Genomic DNA, 20,164 nt, shown 5'->3' on the forward strand with positions numbered 1-20,164 from the left:
ATCATTACAAGATCCAAGAAAGCTACTCGTAACATTTTCTTTTTAAATCTCTTTTAAAAAACATACCTGCAAATTGGGCTTAATCAGTCAATTAAACCATTCAACAATTAAAAAAACTTTTTATTTTGAAGTAATTATCAATTTATAGGAAGTTACAAAGAATGTACAGGGAATTCCTGTGTACCCTTCACTTAGTTTTCCCTAATGGTAGCACATCTTGCATAGTTAATTGTGTAATATCACAACCAGGAAGCATACACTGGTACAATCCACAGAGCTTATTCAGATTTCACTAGTTTTATTTTTTTAAGTGATTTTATTTATTTATTTTTAGAGACAGGGGAAGGGAGGGAGAAATAGAAGAAGAGAAACATTGATGTGAGAGAGAAACATCGACAGGTTGCTTCTCCAGACACCTGCACCGCAACCCAGGCACATGCTCTGACTAGAAATTGAACTGGCGACCTTTTGCTTTGCAGGACGATGCCCAACCAACTAAGCCACTCCGGTCAGGGTGAGATTTCACCAGTTTTACGTGCACTCATTTCTGTGTATGTATGCATGGTTCTCTGCTGCCTTATCATGTGTGTAGATTTGTGTAAGCACCACAGTCAGGATACAGAACAGTTTGACCACCACAAGGTGCTCTCGTCCTATCCCATTAGAGCAACACACTCCCTAACAACATAGAATTATACTTTTTGCCCATTTTAATTGAAGTCAACAGGACCTTTACAGAGGCACTCTCCATGGCCAGAATTCAAGTTCTTCACTTTTCTACTCCCCAGGGTGCCTTCCCCACATACATCAAATGAACTCCTGCTTAGAGTGCAGGTATCAGCTCACAGGTCCATTTTTGGGGGGAGAGGGAACTTCCCTGGTGCCCATCAAGTGGATGTGTAGTTTGCATAGTGTGGCTTTTCATTTTGTTGTCTGTAATTTTAGTAGGCCATTGCTTTAAGGCCCATAGATGAACTTCCACGAATTTCTGTTCTCAGATAAATTAGGAGCTAAAATTGAACATGTTAATTTTAAAAGTGTTTGAATATTATGTGAAAATGATTTGTAAACACTGGAAGGATCCAGACTTTTAGACAGATCTCTCAAAGGAGTGCTACCATGTAAAGTTGGCAGACATCATTGGTTGCTAATTGTAAAGGCTTTTGAGAATATTTTAAATGTCAAGGGACTTTAAACCGGGGCTGGTCAGAAAAACCCAAATGGCCAGAAAGGAGGTACATCTCATTTCTTTAAAAAGGAACTAGAAAGAAAATCCAAAGGTCATTAGTACTGGTAAGAACTAATCAGGGATGTTTTATGGTTTTTAGGAATGGCATGCCTTTGCAAATCTATAGAAGCTTCCCTCTGGATTTCAGGTGATGGGACAAAAACATTGAGAGAATTAAGAGGGGAAATGCTAAGAATTGTCCCAGAGAATAAAGGTAACTAGAAAAGCAACCTAAATCTCTCTTTTTAATTCTAAATATTTAAGCTAGGAAAACTGACCCTGGCAGAGACAGAAGGCCGGCCTTGAAAACTGCCCAGAGACACAATCACTGACAGACAGCTTGAAGTACTTTTCCTGATTGTCTGTGGTGAGTCATGGTTTTATAGGGCAAAGCTGTCATCTTGGTGCAAAGCAGGTCATGGCAAGAGAGTGAGCTAAGGTTGGTGGCTTGAAATTTCAGGGTTAATCTTTGCAATCATTCTTCGAGGGTCTCCTTTCTGTGGCAATAACTTGGGCCAAAAGTTTTAAAGAAAAGTCAGATGAACAAACAAAAAGACACTTTTCCCCTTATTCTATTAAAAATAAAATTAGAAAGAAAAATGGAAGGAAGAAAAACACCCCAATCATGGTGCCACACTGTTGGTTTACCAGGTTTCCGCATCATCGTCCAGTGATCACAGTTGCACACTTGGGCTATTTAGAGAGAAAACACTTTATTAAGGAGTACATGATAGTTCACAGACTCTCTGAGAATCCGGCTGACCAGTGTTCTGCAAAACGGTCAGAAACCATCCTGCAGACTGGTTCCATCAGGACACAGCACTGCCGGCTTCCCGGGCCCAGAGAGCGCGCCTGTGCTGCGCATTCCCCGGTGCCCCGCGGTCACGGCTGATTCTGGACACCGGACTCGCCTCTGCCTCCAGCGCCAGCCTCACCACATTTAATTCTGGGACTCCCCCGTTACACCTCTAGTCCTTGCACCAAATTCTGGTATGAAAGCACCTGAGTGACAGAGTGTGGGTCCCACGCCTGGCCCCCTATGCAAGGGCTGCTGAGAACATTTTAGCCTCTCCTGAGTGAGGATCCCCCAAACACACGAGGAGGATTCAGAAGCTGGGTGGGAAAAAAATCGTGAGAGTTCACTTACATTTTATGTCCTTGGCTACCCCAAATCAACATGTTTTCTTCTTCCCATGCCAAATGCTCCTCCCCTTAAAAAGCTCTCATCTAACACAATGCCCAGCTAGAATGCACCAGCTGCTTTCTCTGATGGTGTCAAAGATGCACTCATCTCTAAGACCCGAATTCCTGGATAAACTGTTCTTTCTCTAGAATGTCAAAATGCTGTCTGGATAGTCTATAAGCTGTGGACTAATGTGAAAAATATGCCACTGTGAACATACCCTGTCTAAAATGGTAGGAGAAAGGGGATGAAAGAAGAAAATTAGTCTAAAACACAAATATACACAAGGGCACACCAAGGAGGAAACTGTAAAAGATGCTATCCTCTTTTCTGTGACTGGTCATGTGGTCACAGTGTTTGTGACTTCTCTACCACCCGTCCCATGATTCTTTTGTTCTCATCCAGCTTCACAGCTTGTTTGGATTCCTCACTCAAAGGGTCATCCACGCCTTCATCTGAGAGAGCAGAAATTTTGAGAGTGGGCATTGGGAATGAGAAATATATATTATGTACTTCAGAGCCTATCTGTTAAATTTGTTTTTTCTCTTTTTTGTTTTGTAGGTCTTATTTTTTTTCAGGGCAGCATTTTGTAAGCAAGTGCCAGTAAATTAAATTTCTATGGGAATCTGTAAATTGCTTTGGATAGTATGGACATTTTAATGATGTTAATTCTTTCTATCCATGACCATGGTGTATGCTTTCATTTACTTGTATCTTCTTCAATTTCTTTCTTCAATGTCTTATAATTTTATGAGTACAGGTCTTTTACCTCTTTGGTTAGATTTATTCCTAGATTTTTTTTTTTAAATCATGTTTATTCTATTACAGTTGTCTCAATTTTTCCCCCTTTGCCCTCCTCCACCCACCCCCTCAAGCTCCCATAGTCAATTCCCACTTTGTCGTCCATGTCCATGGGTCATTCACACATGTTCTTTGTCTAGTCCATCTCCTTTCTTTCCACCATTATCTTCTTTCTCCATCCCTTCTGGTCACTTTCAGTCTGCTCCATGTTTCCATGCCTGTAGTTTATTTTGTTTATTAGCTTATTTTGTAGAATAGATTCCACTTATAGGTAAGATCATGTGGTATTTCTTTCACCAACTGGCTTATTTCACTTAGCATAATATTCTCCAGTTCCACCCATTTTGTTGCAAAAGGTAGGAGTTCCTTCTTTCTTTTTTTTTAAGCAGATTTTATTTATTTATTTATTTATTTTTAACCGTCAAAATACATTATAAAATATTTAAAAATTTAAATCCATTTTAAAGTCTCAGAAATTAAAATAACATGACACCAGCACAGATATAATCAAGTAGATCAATGAAATAAAATGAGCATTCTAGCTGAGCATTGACTGGAGCAATTGACTATCCATAGGGGGGAAAAAAAGCAACCCAACTCCCAAATCCATTGGTCTTATAGCATACAAAATAATTAACCCAATATGAATAATGAACTTAAATTTAAAATGCAAAGCTACAACATTTTTAGAGAAAAACAGGAAAAAACCCTTGGTATCTAGGATAGAGATAGAATTCTTACATTTTAAATACATGGTCTATAAAATGAAGAATAGAACTACACTAACTTCAAAAAAAGTATGCTCTGAGAAAAACTCAGTTAAAAAGATGAAAAATTAAGGTACAGTTTGGAAGAAAATATTTGCAAACCATATATTTGAGAAGGAACTAGTATCTAGTACACATAAAGAACTCTCAAAAGTTCATCAGTAGTAAAGCAAACAGTCCAGTTAGAACATGGGAAAGAGACATGAAGAGACAATTTACTGAAGAAGATAGACAGCAAATAAGCACACAGAAAGATTTTCAACATTATTAACTTTTAGGGAAATGCAAATAAAAACTATCAGAACGGGTAAAGTAAAAATGATGGTAATACCAAATGCGGAGAGGATGAGGAGGAACTGGACCACCCATATGTTGCTGGTCAGAATGCATAATGATGCAGCTACCTTGGTTAATGGCTAGGTGGTTTCTTAAAAACACAACCAAAAACATGATCATGCACTACTATATGACCCAGCCATTGCACTCTTGGGTGTTTATCCTAATGCAAAGAATATTTATGTTCATACAAAGACCTGTGTGTGAATGTTTATAGAAGCCTTGCTTGTTTATTTATTTTATATTTAAAAAATTTATTTTTAAATTACAGTTGACATACAATAATGTATTAGTTTAAGGTGTACAACATAGTGATTAGACACTTATGGGCCTTACAAAGTGTTCACCATGGTTAATCTAGTCACTATATATGATTCTTACAGAGTCAGCACTATATTCTCTATGCTGGACATTACACCCCTGCAACTTATTTTACACCTGGAGGTTTGTACTTCTTAGTCCTCTCCAACTTTTTCACCTATCCCCCATCCTCTCCTCTCTGCCAATGATCAGTTTGTTTTCTGTATCTATGACTAGTTTCTGTTTTGTTTTATTCGTTTTGTGTTTTATATTTTGCATATAAGATTATACAGTAATTGTCTTTCACTGTCTTAGTTATTTCACTTAGTGTAGTACCTGCTAGGTTCATCCATGTTGTCACAAATGGCAAGATTTCATTCTTCTTTTATGGCTGAGTAATATTTCAGTGCCTATAGCAGCTTCATTTATAAAAGCCCCAAACTGGAAACAACCAGATGTCCTTCAACATTGGAATGGTTATACAAGTTTAGCACAAACACACCTTAAAATACTCATCAGCAATAAAACGGTATGAACTCTTTCTATGGAAAAATCTGAATGAATCTCTATAGAATTATGTTGAGTGGAACAAGCCAACTCTAGGAGGGATGTACCATATGATTCTGTTTATGTATTATTCTTAAAATGCTACCATTAAGGATATGGAGAACAAATTATGATCACCAAAGGTTCGGGAGAAGGTAGGGCAGGACAGAGGTGGGGTCGCTGCGCAATGACAACAAGAGGGTTTCTTACTGATGGAAATATTCTGTATCTTGACTGTGTCGATGTCAGTGTCTTTGTTATGATACCAAAGTACAGCCTTGCAAGATGCTACCACTTGGGCGAAATTGGGCAGAGGGTACAAGGACAACTTGTGCATTATTTAATGCAACCACATTAATCCTAATGATCAAAATACAAAACTTTATTAAAAATAAAGTTGAAATCCCTTCATAATACATCCATGCATCAAATCAAATCATCACATTGTATGCTGTTAATATATTACAGTTATAATTGCAATACACTTAATTACATATAAAATATATACACTATATTACAGTTTTATTGTCAATTATAATTACTATCAATTTTATAAGTATATATATATATATTTCAAATAAAGTTTGAAGAGGAGTAGAGTTTTCACCTCCTGCGCTAAGGATTTTGGATGACCTAGGTTTTTTTTGTTTGTTTTCAGTAGCTGCTAATACTCCCTTTAAAACTTTTTGTAGAACTGTATTTCAAAGTCTGTCTCTGTGATATTGTTATTTTTGGAGCTTAACTAGTACCCTGAGAGAGGTGTTAGGCTGGCTGGCATGCTTACACGGCTCCCAGGAGCCCATTACAATTATGCACATGCGTCGTCGAGGGACTGAAGTGTGTAGCTCCCGCCTCTGGAACGAGCGCAAAAGCAGAGAACGGTGCTTAGCTCAGATTAAGATGCAGCTCCAGTCTCTGCGCCCTAGTTTGGGGGATTGAAGGCTCGCGTTTATTGGGGCTCAAGGAGAACATCCTTAAACTTGGGAAAGCTGGCTTCCCTGACCTTAAGAAGTGACCCGAGGCTACAATGAAGATATTAGAGGCTGGACAACAGCCTTCCGGGGGAGGAGGGCAGCCCCGCGGCGCTGCCCTCTTGGGTTGGGGGCGTGGTGGGGGGTTATCAGTCCTCTGCTGCCGGGGCAGTTGCTGCCGGAGTTCATTAGTTCCGCATGAGCTGTTTTGGGAGCTCTTGTCAATCTCCCAGCAGTGTCCCTCACCTTCGCCATCAGTCCCTGGTGACTGGGGAGCTCTGGGGCCCGCGGAATGCAGGATTCTGTACGGCCCATCACGTTCCTGGAGGGGCGCGCTCTGCAGAGCTGCGTCGCCCTAGGCCGAGGCAGGCATGGCTCTTTGTTAGGCATCAAAAAGTGTGTGAGAATGTGGGTCTAGAAGGGACAGAAATAGAAATGATTTGACTTGTTAGGGACTTTGGATCAGGGATACCAACCATGGCTGGTGAAATCTTCTCATCCTAAGTATTGTAGCAAATGTAATGAAAATATTCTGTTTTGCAGAAGTTTTAGACTTGGAGATATATACATATTTTAAACAAGCTTCTTCAAGGTTTAGTAGTACTGACATACAGAGAAAAAGACACTACCTTAGAAGTATACAATTTTTTAGTTAGTTATATTGACTGACAGGTGGTGGGAATATTACATTATCAGACAAGAAAAGGTAAATTAGCCATTGCTTTGAAACCTCTTGGCTCAATTATTTCTGAAGGGCTTAGTCCTCACAATACTATGATTTTCCTTTTAATAACAGATAAATTAGGATGCAAGGCAATCAATGGTTTATTCAAAGACCTTGGGTACTCAGAGAGTGAGCTGGAGCAAGGATTTAGGTCTCCTGACTCTCATCCTGGCGTTGGGTCCTCTGGGATCGGCTGCAGGAATTGCACTGTGGAGGCGTGCCAGACTGACAAAATTGTACTGCAAAGGAATATCGCAGTATCTGCTTCCAAGGAACAAGAACTATAAAGAAGGTGAGAGTTCACACCATAAGACCATAGTAAAACATGCCACCAAATGTGAATATTAGGTTGCACAAGTTTGAGAAACTGAGTGTAAAAAATTGGACTCAGTGAGATGAAGATTCAGAGAACCAAATCAGGCTAGAAGAGGTTAACATGACCCAAAGGAGAAAAAGTGAGTTATTCTCTTAGGATGTCAAACCCATCTCTGAGGTATCACCCAAAGGGCTTGGGTCCTCCATTTCCATACCTTAGGATGCTGCAAATAGTCCTGCTCAGGATGGGTGCGCTCAGCATCCATTCGCATCAGCCGACTCTTCCTCACGAGCCAGGGAAATCTATCTCTACGTGCAAGCGCCATTTCCATGGACCGTTCACGTTTACAAAGTTGTGGCTCGGAGCTGTTTTCAGCAGGTCAACAGATACCTATATGCAGGTTGTGTTCTGCTTCCCTATTCAGAACTTTTGCTTGTCCCAGCCACGATTGTTAGGACCCCAGTACAGCAGGTCAAACGGGTTTAAAGCTAAATAGACAGATTTGTTTATTTAAACAAAATGTCATTAAGTGACAAAAGCTGACCTTTCTAATTAGTTGTAAGAAGTTATATACAATGTGTTGTGTTAGGAATATGAAAGGTCAGAGAGGTCACTTTGGTTCCACTTGCTGTAAATTAGTAAGTGGTTAATGGGAGAAGGAACATGAGGTACTTTTACCAGAGTCACCAAAGGTTATATTTTAACAACGAGGAGTTGGTCTTTCTATTCAAACCTCATACCTGATTTTCCCTATAATTTCAACGTCATTCCCCATCCCTCTACCATTTGCAAGGGTCTCAGTTTTCTACTTTTTACATGATGTATTTTCAAGGTCACAAAAAGATCAGGTATTTCATATTTTAAAAATGCCATTTAGAATAATTATACTAAAATTCACAAAGGGGACAACCTCAACATAAAAGCAATAAATGAAGGTGCTATTTCTATTTTCTTAATCTCCCAAGTGTCCAAGAAGGGACTTTGTGACTGTAGAAAACAGGAATATTTAGATATCAATTCAGTAAAATTTAAATTATTTAAAAATCAAGGTGGTGGACTTTAGAAATAAATACACTCTTTGGTGAATTAAAATATCTAAATAATAGTGGACATATCTGTGAAAGATATTTAAGTGTTAGCAGGACATTATAATGGAATGCTTTTGCTCTACAACACACACATGATAATAAAAGCTATAATTAATACACTGAAAGACAGGGCAGAATTTAATTAATGAGTATTTGGATGCTCTCCTGTCCAGGATGTAGTTAATTCTGTAAGCAATTAGACATCACAAGACATGTTTGGGTATTTAAGGGGTATGAGAAAGGAAGTTGTTGCATATTACCACATGGGAGGCGATGAGGCATTTGTTAGCATATCAGTGTGAATGAAGATGAAGGGAGAGGTGGGACATGTGTCATGGAACACGCGAAGAAGATGATTTACTCTGTGGGGGGTTGGCAAAGAGGGAAAAATTAAACATGATGCCTTGGGAGGGTGGCAGAATTTTAATTTTGGGTAGAAATAAAGGAGTTGGGAGAAAACACAGTTTGTGGAGAGATGACTTGCGTTGATGGTATGATGTTTGGGAAACACTCATTAAGCTGCTGAAGAAAGCATCAGAACTCTTGGAGAGAAGCCCAGGAGATAAATGTAGAATTGAGAGTGAACTATTGAATATATGGAGTTGCTAACAATCCCCAGACTAAAGAAATGTCCTTGAAGGGAAAACTGTACCAGTTCTGAGAGCAGAATCTTAGAAAATACTCACAGTACTGGAGCAAAAGAATTTAAAATTTAAAATAATTATCCAAGAGTACAGACAAGGAAAATTGGGACAGAAGAGCATCACAGAGTTGAGAGTTTGAAAGAACAAATAGTTAAATTGGTTATACAGTAATTAAAGAACTTAAGTAGAGTAAGAAAATGGATGATCAGAGAGCCTCAGTGACCTACAACAAGTGTAATTTCTATAGGTTAGTTAAAGTGGAAACCAAGATTCCCATGGTTTAAGGGATGAATGCTATGCGGAAATAAATAGCAAGTGGACACTAATCATTGGACTATTCCAGTCGTAAAAGGAAGAGGGAATTAGAATGCTAGTAATGTAACAAAGACTCTCTCCTTAATTTGGGTTTGTATATTTTTTCATAATGAGGGAAAACCGATCAATCAAGGTCACAACAGGGTCAGGATGGTAGAAGGGGGATAAATGCAGGAATGAGACATTAAATGTGATCAAGAGCTTGAAATGAAAGGTCAACCAATTATTATCACTAAGTGATACACAGTTGCCCTGATTCAGTCACTAGGAGCATATTGATTTCCTCAATGACCCTTGCAGTTAGCCAGTATTAGCCATATTTTGCTGATTAAAAAGTGTGGAGCTCAGAGGTTAAATAGCTTGCTCCATGTTTTAGGAAGCAAAAGAGAACAGATTTAAGGCAAGAAATGTTAGGTCCTGAAGGTGAGATGTGACATTGTCACTCATTTGTAATGAGACAAGGGCTGTAGCAGAGATGTGTCAGGTGGGTAAGTGAATCAAGGGCTGGCATATTCTCCGGGCAGCTTGCACAAGGCACCAGAGGAACGAACGATGTGACAGCAGTCTCTTCTGAGCCTTCTTCATCTACTTGAACATTACGAACACAAAGAGGTGTACCACTCACCTCTGAAATCACAGCGTCTAGCAAAGGTGACATTAAAGATATGAGCCAAATTCATGGAAAATGAACTGACTACTTCTGATGCAACACAAGGGAACAGATGTGGCTTCTCTTCCTCCTATATGGGAAAGCCTCAGCAGCTGTTTTCATACCATATTATTATTATTATTTTTTTTTTACTGAGGCCATATGCAAGGGCTAAAGTTGTGGAAAAAATAACAAGAGCAAGTTGGAACGAGTAAACAGAAAAGTAGAAAAAGAAAAAGAACACAATACAATTATCCTGCTTCTCCCTCTCACTCTAAAGACTGAAAGATGTCAAATTCTCAAAAAGACCCATATTTCCCCGGATCTTCAAAGCATTAAAGCCACTTTTTTTAGACTTCAAATCTGCTAAAGGTTTTGCTTTCTTTTTGTTTATGTCTGAAGTTGTTAGTCTGTCTCCCTCATGCTGCAACTGATAACCACAGCACTGAAATCCTTATTCGCCTTAACAGTTCATAAAGGACTTTCTTTATAAGCTGTTTATATTTCATCTTAAATATATCTGTAAGTTGTACAACATTATTCCATTTCATATGTAGAAATTTAAATCTTTAATCCAATCACACACCTGGTAAACCACAAAAGGATTCATAGCCAGGTATTCTAATTCCAGAACTTTCCATGAGGCAGCAGCCTTATTTACAGTATACATCTGTCTCTTCCAAATATTTTTTTCTTGTGTGTGTGAATTGGTATAGCACGTATGTGTAGGGTAGTTCTTGAAATTTGAGCAATATTTTTCTTCACTGTTTATCATTTTACCTTCCATTGTCAATTACCATCAATCACTTCCTGCCCTAGAAACTGAGGTGAGATACCGAGTTTCCAAAATGCACCGTATTATTCCACAATTTAACTGACCCCTGAGACGACATCATGTGTTTGTGAAGGGACAGCCCCTCTCTCTTATGTAGAGTAGATATAACACATACTGGCATCAAACCTGTCATCTTGGCTCATAAATGATCTAAAACATTTATGTCTGGCAGGTCCTATAAAATAAGCATTATTTTAAGAAGTTTTCTTATGGTTCCTTATTTAAAAGGCTTCTGTTATTTCTGACTCTCTGCAGCTTCATAATCCTCACTTTTTTTAATGGGAACAGACAACCAGACGTGGGGGAGAGAGTTCATTCTCCTCGGCCTGTCCAGGGACTGGGACACTCAGGTCTCTCTCTTTGTCCTGTTCGTGGCCATGTACCTGGTGACAGTGCTGGGGAACCTCCTCATTGTTCTTCTGATCAGACTGGACAGCCGACTCCACACGCCCATGTATTTCTCACCAACCTCTCCATCGTCGACGTCTCCTATGCCACAAGCATCGTCCCTCAGATGTTGGTTCATTTTCTGGAGGAACATAAAGCGATCCCGTATGTGAGCTGTGCAGCGCAGTTATTTTTCTCCCTGGGATTGGGCGGCACTGAGTTTGCTCTACTGGCGGTGATGGCCTATGACCGCTATGTGGCTGTGTGTGACCCCCTGCGGTACTCGGTCACCATGCACGGAGGGCTCTGTACTAGGCTGGCCATCACATCCTGGGTCAGTGGCTCTGTCAACTCTCTCGTGCAGACCGCCATCACCTTTCAGCTGCCCATGTGCTCAAATAAGCTTATTGATCACATATCCTGTGAACTCCTAGCAGTGGTCAGACTGGCCTGTGTGGACACCTCCTCCAATGAGATCGCAATTGTGGTTTCTAGCATTGTCCTGCTGATGTCCCCATTCTGCCTGGTTCTCTTGTCCTACATCAAGATCATCTCCACCGTCCTAAAGATCAGGTCCATGGAGGGCAGGAGGAAAGCCTTCCACACCTGTGCCTCTCACCTCACAGTGGTGGTCCTGTGCTATGGCACGGCCATTGTCACTTACATCCAGCCCCGCTCCGGCCCCTCTGTCCTTCAGGGGAAGTTGATCTCTCTCTTTTATGCCATTTTGACGCCCATGCTGAACCCCATGATTTACAGTCTAAGGAATAAGGAGGTGAAGGGGGCCTGGCAGAAACTCTTAGGGCAATTATCTGGATTAACATCAAAACTGGCAACTTGATCAATCATGAGCATCTCTTAGATAAAAGAAGTTTAACTGTGTTCTCCTACTTAAGTCAGATATGACAGGCATCAACTGCATCACCCTGGCAACCAGGAAGGAGATGATGAAAAGTGTACTGATGATGTGGGTAGGAGGCTGAGTGGTTGGGTTGGGGTGATGTGGGGTACTTTTATGTCCAGCATGTTTACTGGAGTTAATCACTGCTGTAACAGAGCTTCCCACACTGAATCTCCCTTCATATGGTCTGAGAGTAATTTTTTAAAATAAATATTTTGCTGTTTTGATTTGTCACATTGTTAGTAGTCATGGAACTAGATATGGACCTTAATTTGGACCACTGGTTCTTATTCATCCATATTTTGTACAACATTTTTGTATTTCCATTGGCAACGTACCAAATTCACATTTCACTTTTAAAAATGTGTGGTATATGTAAGCACACCCTTTAATTGTGTGAGTCACTGTCTGAGGAGGGTGTTGCTATCAAGGCTGATTAAACGCTCTGATGAAATGCGTCTGTGCTGGACCTACATCATGCGGACATGATGTGGTTGTCTGAGTGCTGGTGGTAGCTGAGCAGGAGCTTCCACAGAAGGTCTTGTTTTACACTGATAGGAAGCTAAGCGAAGGTTGTTTGTACATGCGGCTATTGCTGTCTCAGGCACTGCCTGAGTATTCAAACTGTTTGAGAGGAATTTTACTGCATATATAAGAGGTACCATTTAATATTGAAGCTGTCCAACTCTGAAATATCTATTAACTCTTTTTCCTAGACTTCACAAACAACATAAGCACATGAAATAAGAGATAATGCATAACTATAAAATTAAGCGTTATCTAAGAAAGGAAAGATCCCTTAGCCAAAGGCAGTGAAAGATAAGACAAATTTCACATGAGTTGGGGATCAGGACAGTTCAGTCACCTGTGCGGACAGTGCCCTCTCGTCTGCACACGCAACCCTCTCCCATCGTCCTCCGCGCACATCACTGGGCCGACTTCATCTTGTGCATCCCTGAGCTGCAATAGTCGGAGAGTGAGTGCCCTTCTGAGGGAAATCCTGAGTTAAACAAGGTAAAGGGAGGGGGGCGGGGGAGGAATAACTGCACAAGGGAAAGGAAGGAGGAGGAGAGAGAGTGTGACAGCTCATCGGCTCCCTCCCTTGAAGAAGCCTCAAAGCTCTTTCTTCCCATCGTCTCTTCTTTAAGTTGATTGGTGTGCAGCCCTTTCATTTGGAGACGCATTATCCCAGACTCTCAGTGTGCAAGCAGTGTTTAAGGCTCATTTAATCTGAAGCCCATTTGAAATTTTAATTTTACCTTAAAGTAATTCATCCCTAAAGAGTTCAATATAGGCAAGCATCTCAAAGAAGGCAATGAATGTTGGTAACTTCTTTAGCTATATTTCCCTTGGCATAAGTTTATTGAGGAAGTGTTATAAGAGTCTCTCATGTACCTGTAATAATGAATGGTTCTGAGGCACAATAGTCAGTATGACACAGTTTTCACAACGATAGGACTGCAAGTGGGATGAGAGACCATGGAGCAGTTAAAATGCAGTGTTGTGTCACAGGGACAGTAAGCCTTTGGGGTGATTGCAGAAGACTTCCTGTATGAAAGGACCAGAAGAGGTCCAGGTGGAGACCAAGTACGTGAGAACAAGTGACTTGGTTAACAAGTGACCCAAGCGAAGGCTGACCTGTGAAAGGTGCTGAGCTGGAAGAGATGTGAGAGTTCAGTAATGCCCTGAAGTTGCTCTTGCAGCGCAGAGGAGACAAAGCAGAGGGGATGAAGCAGGCAGCTAAAGAATGGTCAGATCACATTGTGCACCAGATGCCAAAATATCGCTTACCTTTAATAGCAACAGGGAGCCAGTAAAGATTTTTAAGCCACAGTATGGCATGCCAAAATTCACATTTTGGAATCATCATTCTGGCAAATGAGTCAGGAAGAAACCTTGGAGCCAATGTGACCAGCTAGGAGGCTGTGCCATGGTTCCTCATGAGACATTAGAGGAATCAAAACTAAAGAAGAGGCAATGGGGAAAGAGGAGTCGTGTCAAGTCCTGTGATTTAAGAGATTTCAGAAGAACACTTCACCTTCTCCCAGCATGGGATTCTCCTGTGAACCCTGTATCTCCTCTAAAATGTCATGATTCTGTAACTTGTGGACTACAGCATAAAACTTACCATCATGAACACACTCTATATTAACTGAAGGGGAAAAGGATGAAAAAAGAAAATTGGTAAAAAACACAAATGTACACATGACACTTCAAGGAGGAAAATATGTATTCATGCTGTATCCTCATTTCTTTTGTTGCTTAAAATGTTTGTGACTCCTCTGCACTGTTTGTTGCATGATCCCTTTGCCTTCATCTAGCTTCCACTCTGTTGCTTACTGCTCTTTCCCCCACCTTCAAGGTCAGCAACACAGGAAGTGTCTCTCTGAATCTGATCCTTCATTGCCATTTTCACATCTCTTTTTTTCTGATACTGGCCTCGCACTGCTCTTATGCATTGGGACCACTAAGATTATCCAGGATAGTCTCCCTTTTTAAAAATCCTGAAGTTAAATACATCTGTGAATTCCTTTTAACATATAAGGCAGCATTTTCACAGTTCTGAACATCTTTTGGGGGTCATTATTTAGCTTAACACAGAACCTATTCAAATTGGCCACTTAGTTTTTCCACATGACCCTAGTAATCTTCAACAACTTCCTCCCTTTCTCATTTTTTTACATACCCTGACTTACAAGGGGTATTATATTTCCAAGAAGCTCTGAAGAGCTTCCATAAACATTTCTTTTGATCTAAATCTGCTGGAAATATATTCATTCAGTTCTTGTTGGTCTGAAAATGCCTTTATTTCTCCTGCATTCTCAGGAGGTACTTCCTGTAAATACAGAATTCTTTGTGGACATTTCTTCTCTCCTCAAAGCTTTAAATATATCATTCCATCATCATCTGGTGTGCATAGTTTCTGAGAAGAATTCCACTGTCCTTTAGATCTTTGTCCTTCTGTATGTGGAGTTTTTTTTAATCTCAGGCTAACTTCAAGATTGTTTCTTCATTTTTGGCTTTTAGACAGACTATGATGTGTCTAGTTTTTTGTTTGTTTGTTATCCTATATGGACAAATTTATTTGATTTGTGCTTTAATTTCTTTCACTTTTTTTCAGACATTATCTCTTCAAATATTTCTTGAACTTCTTTTGTCTTCATTTTCTTTCTGATTTTTCAATTTCATTTATGCTAGATGGTTTAATATTGTCCCACAGTGCTGGGAGATTCTATTCTCTTTTTATCATCATTTTTTTTTTATCTATATGATTTAGTTTAACTAATTTTTATTGATTTATCTTTATCCTCACAGATTTTTTTGTTTTGGCTGTTTTGGGTTGACTCATAAGTGATTTTTATTTCTTTTACTGTGTTCTTCATGTCTAGCATTTCCATTTAACCCATTTATGTAGTTTTTAATTCTCTATTGAAATTCTACAATTAAGATGCTGTCCATCTTTTCCTTAAACTTATTTATGAGAGTTATTTTAAACCCCTGTGTGATAGTTCCTGTACCCAAGAATATCAGATTCTGGTTCTGTTAATTTCTTTGTTCACTGATACAGCAATTTTTCTTGCCTCTTCCTCTGAAATTTAATTTGGTTTGAAACCAGGATATTTTGTGTGTAGGATAATAGACTCTAAGATAAACAGTATTACGCTTTGCAGAGGGCACGTCTCTTCCGTTTATTCCCTAGCACAGTGTGTGTGGGGTGTGGGAATTACGCAGCCATGGTTTGGGCCGGGTTTGAGCTTTGTTGTTGCTGTGGTTATCCGCAGTGCACCAACCAGCTCCGTCTTCTCCAGCATCACCTGGGCCAGGGGTGGGGTGTTCAGAGGGAGAAGAGTTTTCCCAGTGTTGCTGTTCCTCCTTAGTTTCCAGCTCTCCCTGTGGGGCTGCATGTCAGAGAGTGCGTCTTCCCACACGCCGCCTCTCCCCAGTGTCCAGCTGCTGTTCCTTGTTCCTCGATTCCTGCTCGGGGGAAGGTGAGGCTTTGTTCTCTGTTGTCCTGCTTCTGTCTCAGTCTTAGGCAGACCCTTTCTCCCTGTGTCTCAGGTGGGGTTAGGGCTTTGTGATCTTGGCCATCTGTAATGTGAGGAGATGGATCCTGGTCTGAACAGAGAGGCTTCCTGCCCAGTGGAAATCCCAGGGCTGGCATGTGGTTTTTTCCCATTCTCTTCCTCAGCACTGAGTCCTTATCTGTCTCTGAGGGAAAGAGCATTTGCTGCCCTTCCCCAGTGGCTTCAGGCTGTTGTTCCATAAGGGATCTGGGCTTGGTGGTGGGAGCGTGCCTGCTGCTCACTGCAGAGGCTGTGGCTGCGCTCAGTGGACCTGCGCCCTGGAGGAGGCTCTGTCTGGCAGTCCACCCTTCCCCAGATGTTCTTCTGAGGACCATGCCAAGTCTGGAAAGAAATCTTGAGAACTGATGGGGACTTTCCTTTTTGCTGTAGCTCTCAGCCATTCAATACTTATAGTACACGAACTTTAGCCCTGTGTTAAAGCCATTCTCACTGACTTGTTAGGTTGCCCTATTTCCCTCCCATGCTCTGGTCCTAGTAAGAGCTCATATCCTATCTCTCTCTGCATGTATCTGTCTTTCCTGAGATTTCACGCTATTTTATTGCCCTGCAGTCTCACCTTACTGAGGACGTCAAGAATACTTGATGATTTTGTAGGTTATCTAAACTTATTTTGTTTCAGGACAAAACTATGTTCTTTCCAGCTTTCTACAACCTAAATGGAAGCTAGAACAGGCTCTATTACTTATTTTTTCATTTTAAGTAGACTCTAATTTTTAGAGTAGTTTCCGATTTATATAGCAAAAATGAGTAGGAAGTGGAGGCTTTTTCGCCCACCCACAGCCTTCCCACTGTAAACATCCTGCACCCGAGTGGTATATTTTCAATTACTTTTAAGTCTCTTTTAACAGACGAATTATAAACAGAGGATGTGAATTTTACAGGTAAGTAAAATATAAAAATGGCAATTAATGATTTTTAAGCAAATACATTTTAAGTCAAATTAACCATTTATCTGGAAGCAGTATACCCAAATTGTATGCATAGAGTTTGGAGCAAATAATTTTTTATATTCATGTTCTATTTCCAAACCCAAGCTTGGACATTGATAGTACATATTAGTCTGTCTGTCACAAATGTTTCTTGAAGGAACTATTGAATTTCTAGGTGGTCACCTATAGGATGACCTTCCTGGGCAGAAAGAGCATTTCCTGTTTGGGGAACAGCAGGGATTTTAGGACAGGTGGGACCCACATGAAGGGGAAGTGGGGAAAAACTGAGATTGGGGTTGACTTTGGAACTCTTCACTCTGAGTTCATTGAGATTCAGCAGTAAAATCATTGGACTTTAGAGCAAATCTTTGTGCAGCGGGTCATGGTACAGTAGAGCATTGTAATGAAAGATTAAAGTGACAGTGTTCTACAGAATGAACTGTTTTAGTAGTTTTCAAATGTTACTCTATCTGGAACACCTGAAAACTGTTTTATTTTATCAGAAACACCTGAAAATCTCACAAGAACACAGTTTACTGGACTCTATCTGCATAGTTTCAGACAATAAGCATGGAAAGGATGAAGCCTTTTATGCTTTGAAAGGCATTTAGGAGCAAAATGCCAACGTCATAGAAGTCAGCAGTATTAAAAATGGCAAGGAAGGATCGATGTGACATGTTTCCAACTAAGAGTGGATATGACTTGCTGAATGACAGAGGTTGAATGAGAGGAAGGGTTTCCCAGGGCTCTGAGCTGGGGTGACTAGAGTGCTGTGGAGTTCTTGGTAGAAGCCTGGAGTTTGGGCATTTGCCCTTGTTGTCCACAGAGGAGAGGAGAAAAGCAGTAGTGACGCCAGCTACTGGATGCTGTGATGAAAGCCCTCCTCGCCGTGACTTTCCCCAGCTTTGCTCAGAGAAAATATAAAACAGTTCTGTGAATTCTGTGTGAGTCCAGAAATTAAGGTGAGGGATAAGAAACATCTGTGCATTTCCTTCCTATTTCCTGGGATATCACGGAATCTTTGTCAGAGTCACTGGGTGCTGTAACATCAGAGGCCATGGTACCATGGCTGAATACATTAGCAGATAAGCAGAAGGATGATATGCTGTGTGACTAGAGATTTGGTAGAGAGGTAATAGATATTGAGTAAAGGATGAATTGGCATGTAGATATAGGAATATATATGGGTTGATGAGCAGATAAAAAATGGATGAGTATTTATATGGTTATGGACAACTGGGTAAATAGAAGGATATATAAATGGTGATGTTGAAAACTATTGAGTATTTGACTTGATAGATAAATGAATAAATGGATAAAAGATTCACTTATAGGGTATATGATGCCTCGAAATTACATTAGAGAATGATAATATGATTGCATTCTGTCAAAATTACAGTGAGACTTTTTATAAATATAAAAATTTGAAGAGGTATGGAAAGTTAATTCTGTGAATTGAGAATTTCAGGTATTCTCTTTCCTTTTCTTTTTTTCTTTTGGAGACCACAAGGTTATATTTCTGTAGGTCTTATTTGGAGTCTTAAATCTTTCTCTCCATTGCTATTATTTTTGGAACTGAAGTTGTACCATGAGGAATGCACTCAGATGTCCATCAACACTTGCAGTGCTCATAGCAGCCCTGTGCTCATATCTCAGGGGATGAAAACAACCCTTGACTCTAGAAAGAGAGGTAAGGCCACCCTGGAGCTGAAGAGGATAATTGGTTTTTCACCAGCTTTGGAAGCACGCATAGTCACTGCTTACTAGGACAAGGGCATGAGGGCCGAATGTCAAGATTGGACAAGAGGATGATATCCTAAAACCCTAGATAAGTGGCTTTTATGATTTTTTTTTTTTTAAGAATGACCTAGGCTTCAGTGGTTTGTTGTAGTCTGAGAAAGATGGGAAATAGCTTACTAAGGGAGAAGAGGGCAGCATAAGAGAATTGGGCATGGTGACAGCAATTAACACTCTGCTGCATAGAGCTCCTGGGGGACCTGTCAGCCCACATGGCTAATTCAGCCACTGCTGCACCTCATTAGGGCCATGTCTGAGCCAACTGTGGGGTCTCCATGAACTTCCTGCCAGCAGTGTCCCTTACCATGTCAGCTAGTCTCACCAGGGAGTTCTTAGCCCGGGAGCCAAGGAGCCTGGGAGACTTCATCTCATCTCTATGGTTTGTCACTTTGTTGGAAGACAGCAGTCTTTAGAAACCAACTTAAATCTAGACTGAAGTGTACATCCCCATTTTTTTTTCTGCCACTATTCAATATTTGAAAGCTCTAATAGAGGTACCAACATAGGGTGGGTTCATCTGACTTTTTAAAGGACTTTGGATCAGAGATAGGAAGCATGGATGTTGAAATCTTCTCATTCTAAATAGTTGGTGGATGTAGTCCAGTTATTCTGTTCTCCTGAAATGACAGACTTATGTACATCTTTGTTCCAAGGGTTCTCTAGTCCAAACTTTAGTGCTGGCAGAGAAAAAGAGGAAAGGGGAAATGAAGGGAGGTGAGGAATAGGATGATTTAGTATTTAGAAACTGGAGAGTCCATGGATGAATTCTGCATGAAATTTGGGTGAGATGCTAAGAGACAAGCCCAGATCTGTGAAATAATACTTAGAAATTAATATTCATGAACCTGTAGGAGATTATTACATTTCCAAAAGGAAAAATTGTTAAGCACTCTTATCTCAATTATTTCCCAGAAAGTATGTATGCAAAGTATTTGGATTTTCCTTTCAGTATTAGAAAATGGAAGTATAAGATGATTAAATGGATTGCTCAAAATCAAAGACACTCGGAATATGAACTTGGACTAGAATTGAGGTCCCCTGACTCTCATTTCTGGGTTGTTTCCTCTAGAATGGGCTGCAGGGATTGCATTGTGGAGACATGGTAGACTGAGTGAATTGCTCTAGCCTTACCTATAGGGGAAAAGATGTGAAAAGATGAGCATTGAAGTCATAATAAAATACATCAAAGTAGATTTCAGGTTTGTATATATTGGAGAAAATGGGCCTAATAATTACTGATTATATGAAAAAACAGGCAAGTAAATCCATACAAGAAGTAGAAAACTAGCTGTTTTCTGAATATAAAACTGTTTTTGAGAAATCACCCACTCAAGTGGTCTTTGCTTTTCTGTTCCAAGCATG

General features: G+C 40.2%; 1 pseudogene; it reads left to right on the forward strand.

Annotated features, from left to right (window-relative positions):
* The first annotated feature begins 10,981 nt into the window (after window positions 1–10,981).
* Window positions 10,982–11,931, forward strand: LOC129062819 (olfactory receptor-like protein OLF3; annotated as a pseudogene).
* Window positions 11,932–20,164: the final 8,233 nt, after the last annotated feature.

This window comes from Pteronotus mesoamericanus, unplaced genomic scaffold, assembly GCF_021234165.1.
Source record: "Pteronotus mesoamericanus isolate MK-2021 breed Mesoamerican mustached bat unplaced genomic scaffold, CSHL_Meso_final scaffold_85, whole genome shotgun sequence".
NCBI lineage: Eukaryota > Metazoa > Chordata > Mammalia > Chiroptera > Mormoopidae > Pteronotus > Pteronotus mesoamericanus.